This window comes from Kogia breviceps, chromosome 17, assembly GCF_026419965.1.
Source record: "Kogia breviceps isolate mKogBre1 chromosome 17, mKogBre1 haplotype 1, whole genome shotgun sequence".
NCBI classification, from domain to species: Eukaryota; Metazoa; Chordata; class Mammalia; order Artiodactyla; family Physeteridae; genus Kogia; species Kogia breviceps.
The window spans coordinates 71,701,457-71,717,065 of NC_081326.1; the positions used below are offsets into that span (position 1 = coordinate 71,701,457).

At 46.1% G+C, this 15,609-nt stretch overlaps 1 long non-coding RNA gene across 1 annotated transcript in view; it reads left to right on the forward strand.

The window, feature by feature from the left end:
* The first annotated feature begins 1,589 nt into the window (after positions 1-1,589).
* LOC136792942 (uncharacterized) overlaps positions 1,590-15,609 on the forward strand; it is a 70,989-nt gene continuing 56,969 nt past the window's right edge. Inside the window, exons 1-2 of the long non-coding RNA XR_010837581.1 lie at positions 1,590-1,672; positions 15,299-15,417. This is a non-coding gene — a long non-coding RNA (uncharacterized lncRNA). The remainder of the gene's footprint in view (positions 1,673-15,298; positions 15,418-15,609) is intronic.

The following is a 15,609-nucleotide window of genomic DNA, read 5'->3' on the forward strand; positions in this document are numbered from 1 at the left end:
TCTTCAGCGCCCTCTGTTGGCAACGTTCACAATGGAAAAAATGTGTAAAGGGCCCAGCTCCATTGTTTTGCAGAACTGACATTGAAGGATTAATTTTCAGTCGAGAGGCAATAAATTGATAATAGACACACTTATAAACCATCACAAGAGGCACTCAAGTAAGGGAGAATAATTAATACCAAGAAAAAGACACCCTAGGAGACTTTCCTTTTAAAAGAAGAAAATGTCGTAGTAAATAGTGGTATTTTAATTTAGAAACATAAAATTCAAAATTTTGAAAGTGAGCACATTTTACTTATAATGAATCATAGTTAGGTTACAATTAAAACTATGATAACCGTCCTGTGCCTTAGTTCTCACGTCTGGAAAAAAAAAAGTTTATAATAATGGAACTTATTAAGGTCGTTATGAGAAACTTAATGACATTACACATAATGGATTTAGAATAGTGCATGGCGTATATTAATCAATAAACAGCTACTATTTTAATTTTTAGAATGCACAAAATGGTTAATTTTGAAAAGCAAAATAAATATTTGTATTATAATAAATACATTCAATAATTTCACTTATTAGATATTTGTCAATCACCTACAAATGTGTATCTAGATCAGTGGTGAAAATGGGAAAAATCTCTAGTAGAATTAATATTCTAGCATGGACTGTATAAGCACTAATAACCTCACGAGGTGTGTCTTGTCCTTCTCTCTTTCCTTTTTTTTTTTTTTTTTTTTTCCTCGGTACGCGGGCCTCTCACTGCTGTGGCCTCTCCCGTTGCAGAGCACAGGCTCCGGACGCTCAGGCTCAGCGGCCACGGCTCACAGGTGCAGCCGCTCCGCGGCATGTGGGATCTTCCTGGACCGGGGCGCGAACCCGCGTCCCCGGCATCGGCAGGCGGACTCTCCACCACTGCGCCGCCAGGGAAGCCCTCCTCTCTACCTTTTGAGTAACGAGAAGGATGAAGGTCTAGAAGAGAATTCGGCAAACCATGGCCAGTAGAGGCCATAACTGGCTCACCGCTTGTTTTTGCAAATGTCCTTTCGTTGGAATACAGCTAGAGCCCAATTTGAAAACCATTGCAACAGAGGACAGGATGCCAGTGAGGGCTTTGGAACAGAGGAGTGGCCTGAGGAGGTCTGTGTGTCAGCAAGACCACACCGGTGTCACGTGAGGCTGGACTGCAGGAAGGAGCCGGGAGCATTTAGGAAAATTGTGTGCATGTTTACTGAGACTGCATTCAGAACCGAGAATGATACGGGTCCCTTGTAAATATATGGAACCATACCTGGGTTGAAAAAAATCCATAACCATCTTAGCAGTAGGTGGAACACCTGTTATGTATCTCATCTGAAGAGCAAGAGTCCTCCATCACTGTTTGTTAATTATCAAGGTCATCAAGACGAAAGTTCAAGGTGAGTCTTGGTGTCCTCCTTTAGAGGCAAGAGCATTTTGTTGAAAGGAGGGACACCTGCCCCGACTTTGGGCCATCTAGGTGGGAGAATAAAAATCTGAGCTGACTCTTGACTATAAAGAGTAGACTATGAGCACAAGCAATGGTCTTTTGCCAGTTCAACCGAATTCTAGGAACTAATGCTAAGCTCAAGGCTGAGCGAACCAGGAGCTCGACATCCTCCATGACTGCGCAAAAGCCGTTAACATGACTTCCTCATAGGTAAGACATACCAATTTCAAACTCATACATCCTGAGACTCCAGTCAGGATAAAGTATAAAAGAAATAAAATGGAAACACTAACAACTGACATATCCATTTGAGACTAGCTAGAGTATCGTCATCATTATTATTATTAGCTGCCATTTATTTAGCTCTCACTGTGGACCTGGTGTTTTGCTTATGCTGCCTGTAATTCTTACAAGTGCCCTGCTTGGCTTAATTGGTTCAGTCTCCAGACATGCTCCAAGTTTTGGTTCACATGCCACTTCCTCCAGGAAGCCTACCCTGACCACACCTCCCCTCTTCCCCAGCAGTAGCTACTCTCTAGTTCATGCTTCTAAAGGCTTTCTTGAGCATCTCTCATCATGTTTTTCACTTTGATTAAGATTTCTGTTAATATTATTCTGTTACTACTTCCCCTTCTAGACTCTTCGTTGATGGCAGAATCTGCGTTTAAATCCTCCTTTCTTCATTTGCCCATGTGTTCTTTAAGAAACACCTATTATCCGTCTACTTTTTCAAGGCAATTGATAGGTACAGGAAGTACAAAGTGAATGAGGCCTGGCGTCTTTGTGGAGTTAGTTCCCATTACTATGGAAGAAGCAGACTTTTAAACATAATTTCAGTGTGCACGGACTGATCTCAGATGTTTAGGCTGGGCGTCAAGGGACGAGATGGTAAAATACAGGCAAAGGGTTGGAGATATTATGGTCAATGCCATGTTTGCATTTGGACTGCAGATCGCACTTTGGATGGTTGGAGAAGAGGGCAGATGGGGGGTGATGGGCCATGAGTCTAGAAAGGTAGTTTGAAAGTCATATTTTGTGACTCTGCTGGTGCAGCAGAAATGTCCTCACATGTCTGTTGACAATCTCACTTTCACTCACAACGTGGCACCTCATATAAAGCCCTTTGATACCTACCTGTGTGATATTTCAACTCAAAACTTTGTGGAGTGTGGAGAGAATAAGAAAGTAAGGTTTTGAAGACCTGGGTTTGGGATTTGATTTCCTAGCCCTCTTTTGGCCTCTTCTGCTTTTGTTCCAACCCAGAAACCCTCCTTGAAGTCAGCAGAAAGTTTGGGATCTTGGCACGAGGTAAGTTCAGGCCCTTAGACATTCTATTTTTAATAGACAGGCATGGTTGAGTTTTTGTAAATGAAAAAAAAATCAATAAGGCTTTGATATGAAGACTTTGCTTTTCTTTCTTTCTTTTTCTTTTTTTTTGGTCCGGAGTGAAAAAGTCACTCTGTACCAAAGAAAAATGATGTCCATAGATGAAATATGTTTTCCCTGATGGTTTTTGATCAACTCAGTGCATACCAAGTGCTTTCAAGGACTCAGGACCCCGCTGGAGCTGGGCAGGCCTGTGGAAACTGAATTTGTGCATCTCTTGGCATTTTTGTGGACTCTGATTATTTTAAGGTGTCTGTTGGAAGTCAGAGTTTTCACAGTTTATTAAATTTAGAAATAGAGCTCACCAGATAAATGGAGACTCTCACCTGGAGGGCAGGAACTCTTCTCCCAGGTCGGGTCCTTGCCAATTATGACACACTTTTGGCGTCCAGCCCTGATGGGTGATTCATCATGTCACTTCTTGATAATCTTTGATAAGTTTCCATTGTTCATAGGACAAAACTTAGATGCCTTCATGGTACAATACAATTTGGCAGCAACAAAATCTCTGGGCTAGCAACTGGAAGATCCAGGATCAAGGTGTAGTGAGGCTACTTGACTGGTCATGCTGCTCTGGAAGGATCTCCATGCCTCCCTGGGATTCAGAACCTCCATGAAGCAGTTTTGTTGGGGAAAATAATCTCTAAATTCTATTTTAATTCTTTGAACATTCTGTATCTCTCTCTCTGAAATTTTCAAACTTATCTCCTACCAATACGTGCTGGAGGTCTACCATGTGTCAGAAAATGACAATACATGATTCTTTTGGCTCTTCGTAGACTTACAACAAATATTTATATGTCAGAGGAAAGGAAGCAGAGGTCCAAGGTCACACAACCGGGACAGGGCAGAACTGTGACAGAATAAGGGTTCTGGTGATCTTGGTGCCCTCTTAAGCTCTGCCCAATGGTCGATATTATGAGTCTTACTAAGCTGAGACCACTTAAGCAAAAGGAGGCCAGAAGACCTCAATGCCATCAGGAGGTGAAAACTGACTCTAGTCTTCATTAAAGAAGTCCAGGACATTTGTTGTTTTAGTTTTCATAGAGACGTAAATATAAACGTGTAAGGACAGGTTGGTTTAGTGGAGATCGTCTTGTCTTAGCCACAGGACAGAGATTTTGTCTGAGTTGCATGTGGTCAGTACATGTTGAACTGTACTGATATACTGTACTGAGTGAATGTGGCCTGTTTTTATTTATTTATTTATTTATTTATTTACTTACTTACTTACTTACTTGCCGTGCTGTGTGGTTTGTGGGATCTCAGTTCCCTGACCAGGGATTGAATCTGGGCCATGGCAGTGAAAGCCCAGAATCCTAACCACTAGGGCCACCAGCGAACTCCCTAAATGGACTACTTTGAAACTAGAGTTCATGGGCCTGGGGATAATTTTTATTTCCATCACTAATTTATTATAGTATTTATTATTATCACCTTGGTGAAGTGGAATAAGTTCTAAGATGGCAGTTTTCTCTTTAGTAAAATGAGATGGTTGGACGCCAGATAATTCTAATTCTCAGGTTCTGTGAAATAATGGGGAATATACTGTGGTAGTAAAACTTACAAATATTGCATCTGAAAGACTCAGAAATCGTACTTGATTATTTAGAATAACTCCTTTGAATAGGCTGGGGGCCAAAGGAAACTACCAATTAACTCCAAAGCAAAGATGACCCAACTTCCAGCTATAAGGGAGGAGGGCTTAAATTCTCCCCATTCAGAAGGTTTTTGTTCCATCAATTAAGGGCTGCTCTTATATTTTCTTTTCTTTTCTTTTTTCATTAATTTTTATTGGAGTATAGCTGCTTTACAATGTTGCGTTAGTTTCTCGCTGTACAGCAAGGTGAGGGCTGCTCTTAGGTTTTCAGATTTTCTTTCCATTGGCTTCTTCCTCTCACCATCTTAATATGTTAAGTCTCTGCATCTTGAAAGTAGATTATTTATTTGTGCCTATGCTTCCTCTGGTGGTCCTCTTCCCCTCATCTGTCTCTAGCAGCCATTCTTTTCTCTCCCTCACCTATCACTCACTATACAACCTGGGATGTGCAGACTCTGGCCCTCACCACTCCACTGACATTGCATTTCCCAAGGTCTCCAATATTGTCTTTCTTGGTAATTCCAACGGACCCTTTCTGGACTTCTGGCAATCGGCAGTGTTATGATGAAAAATTTTCTAAAACAATAGTTTGAAAGACACAAAATTTAAAGTTATTTTTATCTCTGGACTTGGGTGGGTGGTGAAGGCAAGGGACTGGGGTGAGAAGAGCCTTAGATTAAGGCTTAGATACCGATGTTCTTATTCATGGTCAGGCGATATATATGCTCTTTATGTAACAGGTATGATTTTATCAAAACCCTAAGAAATAATAGAAGGCATGGATCATTGGTGAGAGTGTTTCTCGAGCCAAGAATTACAACTTTTGTGTGCTTTAGGTTCATAAAGTAAACAACACAAATATAAAATTTTGATTTACATTTTCCTGTAGGCTACATGACAGTGTGTTTTATTTCTCTCTGATTCACATCAGGATAGTGCAGGGATTTAGAAGGGGCTGTAAGGAATCAAAATGATACGTAGGATATTTCAGAAGGAAAACACATTTCCCCCTCCCTCCCTCCATCCCTTTCTCTCTCGTCTGTCTACCCACCCCATGCATCAAGCCAACAAGGGTCATTCTGCCTTTTACCCTAAGGTAACTGATGGATTTAAAACCTGTGTGTAAACTGCTCGAGGGCAGGGGTCACACCTGTATCTTTGCACTCTCCACAGTCTTGCCTTTGTTGTAGCTACAAAAGTGTTTATTATATACCAAGTATGGAACTTTAACCATTTTCTCTCTAAATAGGATATTAGGGATATCATTCATCTCACATACTTCACAGATGAGAAAACCGAGGTCTAGACAATGTAATGAATTTACCCATATGCTCACATGAGGAATTAAGGGCAGCTTTTGGAAGCAGCATTCATTTCGGTAGCCCAGAAGTTTTCCAGCATGGCTGCACTTCATACTCACATAAGGAGCTTTTAAAACATATTTAAGCCTGGGCCTTGCTGCCAGGTAGTATGATTTAATTGGTCTGGGCTGGGATTTGGGGATGTGTCTTTAATGAGCTTCCCAGGTGACCCAACTGTGTTCAACTAGTGACACTCAAGCCACGTTTTCCCTGTTAGGCCTCCTTGGGTTGGATCATCCACAGATGGAGCTAACAGTCAGGGTAGGCTTGTCCCAGGCTCCGATGTGAGTCTCCAGTGTAGAGTCTTCCTAGCTTTCCGCGACAGGGCAGGAACCAGAAGAAGTGAAGAGTTCCTCAAGGTGCAGGGGAAAGAGCGTGGATTTGCCGCATCGAAGGAGAGAAGCTGGAATCTGTCTTGCACGTCATGGCGTTTTGAAGAAATGTAACTTACTCCTGACCTTTATGCTGTGCTCTGGTTAATTTTAAAAGAAATTCTTCATCAATCTTCTATGCTTAAGTTAAGTGAACTTCCTGTGATGAGAAACTCTAAAGATTCTGGTGCTTAGAGAATAAACCAAGTCAGGTTTCTCCTTCCCTCCCTCCCTCCTTTCAGTTTATCATAAATCAGCCATTAATTGGGTGCCTACTGTATATTAGGATGTTGCTCAAATAAAAAAGTGGTTAATGAAGAGAGCAGTGGATACAGAGAGCTGAAAAAAAAAAAAAAAAAAAAAGCATGGTTCTTACCTCCAGAAGCTGTTCAACTTGAGTAAATTGGGAATACTTACGAGGGCATGTCTTGCCAGAGAACACAGAGAGGTGGTCAAGCAGCTTGGGTATGATTGCAAAGCAGATCTCTATTTATGTATTCACATAATCATATATTTTTGTAAAATGCACACACTTAAGACTTCTCTGTATTTTTCTTAAAGTAGTTTCCCCAATTGTATAAGCTTTAGGTTTGGCAAAGCATCAACTGTGCCCGTCCCCAGGCCCCCTGTTCCCACCATTCTTTTCCTTTATCACTTACGCATTTCCTGCCCACACTCTGCTAGAGGTGCTTTGACACAGGTGATGCAATCGCCTGGGCCAGCACACAGGGCAGGTGGAACTAGAGAAGACAGGCTGGGACGTGGCCCTTAGTGGGCTCGCATCTTGGCGGTGGCCACGCACCTTGCTATTTTAAGTGCTCTGAGAACTAAAGACACCCGGACAGTTTCATTAAAGCCTGAGTTCCTGAACTTACTTCATCCACATTGAAAAAACCAGTTTTTTTCCTTTTGGCATAAGACCTGGAGCTAACGATTTTGTTTCAAGACTTTTTTTTGATGTGGACCATTTTTAAAGTCTTTATTGAATTTGTTACAATATCGCTTCTGTTTTTTTTTTTTTTAATGTTTTGGGTTTTTGGCCGAGAGGCATGTAGGATCTTAGCTCCCTGACCAGGGATCGAACCCACACCCCCTACACTGAAGGGCGAAGTCCCATCCACTGGACCGCCAGGGAAATCCCCTGCTCTGTAGACCAGCGGTCCCCAACCTTTTTTTGGCACCAGGGACCGGTTTCGTGGAAGACATGTTTTCCACGGACAGGGCGGTGGGGGGGGCGGTGACGGTTCAGGCCGTTATGCGGGTGATGTGGAGTGATGGGGGGGCGGCGGATGAAGCTTCGCTCGCTGGCCCGCAGCTCACCTCCTGCTGTGCCGCCCGGTGCCCAGCAGGCGGCGGGCCTGGGGGTTGGAGAGCCCTGTTGTAGGGTGCACTCCAAGAACGCCTGAGCTAGGAATGCCTCCGCTCTGGCTCGGCAGCCCACCCTGGTGTTGGGGAAGACAGCAGCATTTTCACTCTATTCATTATGCAGTGATCGTTGTGGAGCCCAGTTACGGGTCGAGCCCTCAACTAGATGCTGAGGATTCAAGGGCCGGCACAAGCCGACCTGGTTCCCGCTTTCAGGGAGCTCGCAGAAAAGACAGGCATGTCACATAGACGCGTGGGGCGTAACGTGAAAGCATAGAGCTCCAGGGAGAGCCTCATAAAGAGGGGGAAGGATTTGTTCTTGGAAGTCTAGGAAAACATCCTTGAAAGGGTGACAAAATATTTGAGATCTGGAGAGTGAATAGGAGAGGAGTAGATGAGGCTGAGGGGACAGCCAGAGTGGGAGTCGTGTACACAGCATCCCCGGGGTGGAGAGAGCACGCCATAGCTGGGGAAGCAAAGAAGAAGCTGAGAGCCATTCTCATCCCACCCGTTGCCGAGTATCTAGAGTCTTCTGGATATTTTCTTCTTCCAGCACCGTAGGATTATATGTTGACTCTGAGTCACCCTCATGGACTGCTGGATTATATCCTCGTGTTAATGCCCTGAAGGCATTTCAGAACTTTAGAGAGATGTTGTTTCCATGCCAATGGCATTGGATTCCCAAGGCAGGTACCATAGGCTCCTGTGAAAGGCCTAGCTGCCTGTTCTGTATACCTTAGCCAAGGGAGAGCCTTCCCTTAGCTTATTACCTACATTTCGCTGGAAGAGTATAAAATGTTGCTTATTTTCGTTTTTTAAAATATGAGATCACATGTAAAAGGTAAGATGGTAGTGAGAACTCTCATACAGGGGGAGGCTCGTAAAGCGCGGTGTGTAGCTAGCAGCACCACCCTTGGGCCCTCGAAGATACTCGTTAAATATCTGTGGAGTGAGATGCCTCTAGGGCGTTTGAGTCTGAGGTGTCAGCGACCCATTCTGTTTTCACCCCCTGTGGATGCTGAAGCTTTGGTTACTATGTGTGCCTCAAGTTGATTTGACATTTCCCTACGTCATTCTTTTACAAATTGTCCCCTTCCTCAGCTCCTAACTCTGCACCTGAAGGCAAGAGAAACCGTGCCAGGCCTGGATTAACTGTGCAGGTTAATGGAACTGACCAAGAGCTCAGATCACCAAGACCTTGCCCATCGGGGAGGGAGATCTCTGGAGAGAAGCCCTGAAGCAGGACTCTTGTCCAGATCAGGGCAGCGGCCTGCCATCGTTGGGCTCCCCGAGAAGCTGATCCTGAGATCAGAATTTTAGCGCTGGTGACTTAACTTAAAAGACGATTCCCAGAAACACTAGCAAAAGAGGGGCGAAGTGATACAGGGAAAGAAGGAAGCCAGCGAAGTGTGTGTTGCCATGAAAATGACCGCTGTGGCTGCAGGAACTCAGGCCTTCTGAAGAGCTCTGGGAGCCAGGGTGGAATACACACTTCTGAGTTATCCACCTGGGCTGTGAGGGGCTGGGGTTTTAGCCACCCTCTCTGCTTCTGTCTTTGCTGAGAGCCACTTTTCAGGGTTCTCCAGCTTGCCTGTGTGCAGGCAGAGTCACGGGTGTCCAGGAAGAGCCCTCCCTGTGTAGCGGTTCATAGCGGGGTCCCCAAACAGTGTCTGCCTCAGAGCTGCTTCCACAAAAGCCTGGACTTGCCAGGGGTCCCAGGGAAACATAAGGGCATCCTTAGAAGGGGCAGATGTGAGTGGCCAGCTGACTGCATGTTGGGCAGGAGTCTGACTTGTGAAAGAGGGAGGCACTTCCCCTAATGAGGCCATGACCTTCGAATGCAAGACACATCTCCACGTTTAATACACACGGTGCCAGGTTCCATGGCAGGGCGTCAGTTCTTTCTTATTTTCCCGGGTGATGCTACCTCTTTGTTTTTTTTTTTTTTTTTCGTGCTAATAACTATCAAGAAGCTATCAGAATTCTTCTTGTTCTATTGTTGCAATCATGGCACTGTTCTTTGTCTTACCTTTGCCACCCAACAAGATCTCTGTGGACCAGAGATGGGAAAACTGGTGAAGAGGGTCATACGGGGACCGGAGAGGCATTTTACAGTTTAATCAGGGAGGGGAATGCACATTTCTTTTCCCCAGATGGAAAGCATTTAAATAAACTGGACGTAACACAGCCATGGTTGCTAGAGATAGAGAATTAGGTCTTGCATATGCTGCTTCTTAGGAACAGAATTGCTTTGTTCTCTTGGGGCTTGTTACAAATAGAATTGGGAAACTCTGGCTAGTCTCATACTGACCTTACTCTGAACAGGTACACTGGGGTTTTCGTCTAAGACACTTGCCAGCTGGTTGCTTGAGACACCAACGCTGGATTAGAAAAAAGAGAAGCAGGGTAGAGCTGTGAGCAAGTCAACATTATTTTGCATTTTTTCTTATTAATCCTGTCTAATGTGACTTTTCTGCCATCTTTTCATGGCCGCCACCAAAATCAGGTTATTTCTGGACCTGAGAAAACAGTGAGCAGAGGTCAGATCAATCCATTTTCAGTTTACCTAACGCTGTTAAGGCGCTTCTCTACCCCAGGGTCTGGGTAGGAAGCTGGTTCAGAGGAGTAGACATCACCGATTCTGCCTCTGGAAATTTACAGCCCAGTGGGGAAGATGATAAGTGATGGGAAACACCAGAAAGCTGGTAGCGATTGTAGGAGAGCTTTCCACAGTGTGTGACGGACAGTGAAGGAGTAGGAGGCCTTGAATGAGTCTAGGTGTGACCCAGGGCGAGGGTGGTAAGAAGGGACAGTGTGGAGCTTCAGCAGGATTGGCTCATGGTTGCGTGGCCTGGATGACCATGATTTCTGCACGAGTTGGGGGCCTGGTTGGCAGGAAGTGATGAGTTCTGTTACACGTTAATGTTTGGAGTACTCCTGGGACATCCTTGCCGAGAGACAAGTGGGAGCTTGGAGGACAGATCTGGGCTGGAGACATGGATTTAAGTGTCGGCACCATAGGCTTCCATCTGTGGCAGCTGGGTGGGAAGCGATTCTTTTAATTAAAATGGGTCTCTGTTCCCCTGTCTGTAAAATGGGAATAACACTGCCTGCCATCAGAGTGTTGTGGGAAGTAAACGAAACAGCCTGTGAAAACCATGGCGCCAGAGAGAATGTTAGTACCTTCCTCCACTGATATACTGATAATCAGATCCTGTGATGTTCCTGCTCTACTCGCCTCCTTCTTTTCCCAACTTAACCAACTCAACTGACGCAATGAAGAGACGCGATCCTACGTAAGTCATAGGAGAGAAGCTCGGGGTCTTTGCACTCCGCCATCTTGCTCCACATGCCTGTTGCTTAACTTTCCCCACTGCTGCTTTTGCCCTTTCAAATTCCTCTCCTAAGGAGTGGTTTCTGGAGCGAAAGGCCCTTCTCGGCGCAGTTCTTCGGTCTGTGGAGCCTCCAACGGGTGTCCCTTTTAGAGTGCTTTGCGAGCATAACGGTGCCCGAGCCAGGATGGTGGCAAGATGTGTGCACGCACGTGTGCATATGAGTCTTCTGAGAACTACATTAATCAATTCTGATCAGTCAAACGCTTACTGAGCACCTACTGTGTGCTAGGTATGTACGATATTGGAATAGATGCAGGATATTAAGGAGGTACTGAGGGAGTACCTTTGACCCAAACTGGGGAGGTTTCTTAGAGGAATTGATATCTGAGTTTTGTTTCAAAGGGTGATTCATAGTTATCTAGGCAAAGAGGGAACACAAAGACATTCTGGACAGAAGGAAGGACACAGACCAAGTCTCAGAGGTGATACAAAGTGTAGGGCATTCCAGGGCTTCCCTGGTGGCGCAGTGGTTGGGAGTCCGTCCGCCTGCCGACGCAGGGGACGCGGGTTCGTGCCCCGGTCCGGGAAGATCCCACGTGCCGCGGAGCAGCCGGGCCCGTGAGCCGTGGCCGCTGAGCCTGTGCTCCGCAACGGGAGAGGCCACAACAGTGAGAGGCCCGCATACCGCAAAAAAAAAAAAAAAAAAAAAAAAAAAAAAAAAAAAAGTAGGGCATTCTAGAAATTCCAAGAAGTTCAATGTGAGTAGAATGCGGGGGCAGCAGCCATGGGGCTGGTGTGGAGGGGACGAGGCAGGGACCTTGGGAAGGTGGGTCATGCTCGTGTCACAGACAGCTCTCTGTGCTGTGCTAGGAGTCTGCAAAGGAGCTGAGCTTCAGAAACGGATTCCTTGCCTTAGCTCACAAATGGCACCCCCGGTGACACACTAAACCTTCGCTGAAACCTTCCAGTCCCCCTCCGTACTATACTTTGGCCAGGTGTTCCAGCCCTCACTTGCAGTCTGCCTCCTCTGTGCCCCCCCCCCCCAATCTTTTGGTAGCTGCTTCATTTATTTATTTAGACTGCTCCGGGTCTTAGCTGCGGCATGCGGGATATTCGTCGCGGCATGTGGGATCTTCAGTTGTGGTGTGAGTGCGGGATCCAGTTCCCTGACCGGGGATTGAACCCAGGCCCCCTGCATTGGGAGCGTGACGTCTTATCCACCGCGCCAACAGGGAAGTCCCTTTTGGTAGCTTCTTAATTCCCATCTTTCTAGATTGAATGCTGCTTTCCAGATTTCCAAACAGATTACTTAACCTAACTCTTTTCCAGAGGCAAAGAGCCATTCTGGATCACTGATATTTTGTGTTGCTGGTTAGAGCCCATTTTAGAGCACCTTTTCATCTCCTTATGTATCCATGATATTCCAAATAAATACTTATATTTTAAGAAAACCAGAACTCCCCCCCACCCATTTTTGATGGACTCAACCATTCTAATGTAAAGAAGAAATCTGACAGGGACCTACCACTTGAAATAAAGACACGCAGTACAAAACAACACAGACGCAAGTACTTAGTGTTGAATTTGAAATCACGCAGGGCCCCTTCCCCCCGGTTTCCAGAGACGTTAAAACTGTGGAAAGGGGCAGAGCCAGGACCGGAAAGCATGTCTCCTGTTGCCTGGATGTGGACTCCTTCCGCAGCCCTGTGAGCTGGGTCTGTTGAATCTGCGGGAAAAGAATCCCCAGCTGCTGTTAGGGGCGTCCTTGCACACTTAAATGCACGGCCCCACGGAGACTTCCTGCACCCGGGGTCATTCAACCCTGAGTAATGTCTAATTATATATTTCCGTGGTTACTTTCAGAGATAATAATGAAACCCGCAGCCCCCTAAAACATCACAAGGACTTTAGGAAGCGTGTTGAAGAGAGAACAAAACCAAACCACACAATTACCATATTCAAGTAAATAATCAGAGGCGAAATTGGCTATGGAGGCATATTATCTCTCACTAATTATCATTTTAAATGATGAGAAACTCAAAATGGATGGTCCTTCTCCCACTCCTACGCTGCACAGAGCTCTTTGCTTCCCAGCTCCAGGAACAAAGGGCCTAATTATTTGCACTTAATAATTCAGCCCCGTCCATTCGTCGCTGTCAGTGGGGGCCGCGCTCCTCACAAAAAGTGCATCATTAAAAATAAAACCCTCGCGTTCCCTCCCCCCCCTTTCCACTCCCTAGCATGAAAGACCAGCCCAGTTAACAACCAGAGCTCCGAGTCTGTCCATCCCCAACCTCGGCAAGAGGACCCACTCTTTGCCTTGAGATCTGGAGTGGATACCCCTCCCGAGGAGCCAGATCGGACGTGCGCTGCAAATGGCTGCAGGCTCGGTGGAGCTTAGTCAAGTGCCGCGTGCCCTGTCATGTATTTGCAAAGGGGGTTAATCAAGTACTGGAGCCCCAGGTACTAAGTACGTATTCAAGCATGAGGTAGATTTCGAGTTGCTGTTATTTACATGGAAATGAGAAATGGTTTCACTTGGTCGCTGGTTCCGGGTGTTGCTTATAAATAGAGCACAGGGTTAGTCCCTGTCATGGGTTTAGCATCCTGCAAGGCGGTGGCTTCACAGAGACGCATCCAAAATAAAGTCTCCGTTCAGGGAGCTCACGTTCAGTCAGAGGGAGATGGATTCAAAAGCGATCGGGGTGCAGTGAGATCACTGCCTCGAGACCTAGGGAGCTTCTGCCGTGGGCCTGATAAGGGTAACTAACATTCGTGAACACGGCAGAATACGCTTTCCTAGGTCCACCTCTGCAAATGAGGTCTGGCTTTAACAGGGAAAAGGCGGAATTGTTATCATTGAATACTTATGGGGGGATGAGACCACGAGGCAGCAAAGGATTCCCAGGGTTTCACGTTCTGTCCCAAGTCTCAGCCACGTTGTCCATGTCCGTCTGGGGTCCCATTCTGCTTGGGCTGTCCCAAGCATTGCACGTTTTTCTAACTCGGTGCACCTTCGGGCCTCTGCCCTTGTTTCTTCCACCGCCATCCCCCTCTTCCTAGTCTGTGTCTGTGGAATTCTCAACCATCTTCCGAGGCCTGTGTGAAGCAGCTTGCTGTCATGGAAGACATAGAGACTCCCGAGAGAAACCCTGTCTTCAGCATTGGCCCCACCAGTGACCAGCCGTGGCCACGTAGTTTACTGCCCCCGAGTTCAGCTTTCTCACGGATGAAGACAGGAGTCATGACCCCTGGTTCAAAGAGCTGTTGCAAGGATTAAATGTAGGGAACTCACAAGATGAGACACATGGTGGGTACTCCATAGTTGCTACTTCCCCCGCTGCCTTTGTGGAATCAAATTGCATAAATTAGATTAAGGAAACATACCAGGAGCTCCATTTCTACCAACAAGAAGATATGAACCATCTCCTATGTCCTAAGCCCCAGGCCAGCAGCTGCGGGAAGGCAGGATGTGAGACCTGGGAACCCATTAAGGTGCTGAGTGTCCAAGAATGGAGCTAAGACCCATCACACACATGAAACACACCAGCCCGGAGCTGTGTTACAGCGTTCAGCTGAGCAGCTTGGGGGCAGCGGTATTCACCTTTGAATGTCCAGGGACGAGCATGGTGCCTTTTGCTGAATGAAAGCGTGAATGACTGAATTGAATGGGTAAATGAATACACAGTATTGTGGCAGCCTCCATAGCACCTAGTGCAAAATATGTGCTTAATAAGTGATTACATATTTGAATTAGTGAAGGAATGGTTCACATTACGTGTAATAGGCACTTTATGATTTTAAAGAGGTATGCAGGACATTCGGGACCAGGTAGAATTGGGTTTTGTCTTAGATGTGACTACCCCTTAACTATCTGTGTGACCTTCAGCAAGTCAAATGTTGATTGCAACCCCAAGACGTGGAATAGCAGAGATCACAAAATGGACAGCTCTCTCTCTCTCTCTCTCTCTAGCTCTCTAGATCTATCTGTCGTCTGTCTATCTGTCTATCTATCTCTGAATGGGTTTCTAATGTGCCACAGTCTACTCTACTCCCTATTACCTACTCTCCACCTGCAGCTTAGATGCTTAAGTAAATTCACACGTGGCATTCATGGAGGAGGCCGTGCGTGAGTTGGGTTTCAGAGGATGAGTAGGAGTTGACCAGAAGGTAATGGGGGAGAGGGAACCCTGGTTCGGAGATCAAGGTCCACTCAGGAAATAGGGAGATGTGTGATGATAAAATGAAGAAGGTCAAGCTGGGGTTGGGAGGGTGGGTTGAAGATTCAAGGACAGTCTGTGATGTGGGCAGAGATTTAAGTGAAGCTGGAGCATGGATGCTCTTACAGGATGCTCTAGGAAGCCTTGATTCAGATCAGAGAAAATGAAATTATTTAATGATGCCCTGTTGTATTCCAGGCAATGTCCCTGTCACCAGGCAACGATGGACGGGGAAGGTGCGCTCCTCACAGTCCCACTGGGAACGGGCAGACAGGAACAGAAGATCGCAATGTAACGCGGTGGATGCTGCCAGGCAGGTAAGTACGGGGGCCTGGAAAGTACAGGAAGATTCTCACCGCCGTACTGCGATGTAGCTACAGTTACAATCACCACTTTACAGATGGACAAACCAGGCTTTGCTGGACTCCCAAGCTTGTTCCGCTGCACAAAAGATGGCCAGTGACAGTGGCTGTGTTCCAAGCTGGGCTTTGAGTGTGGAATCTAGCTTA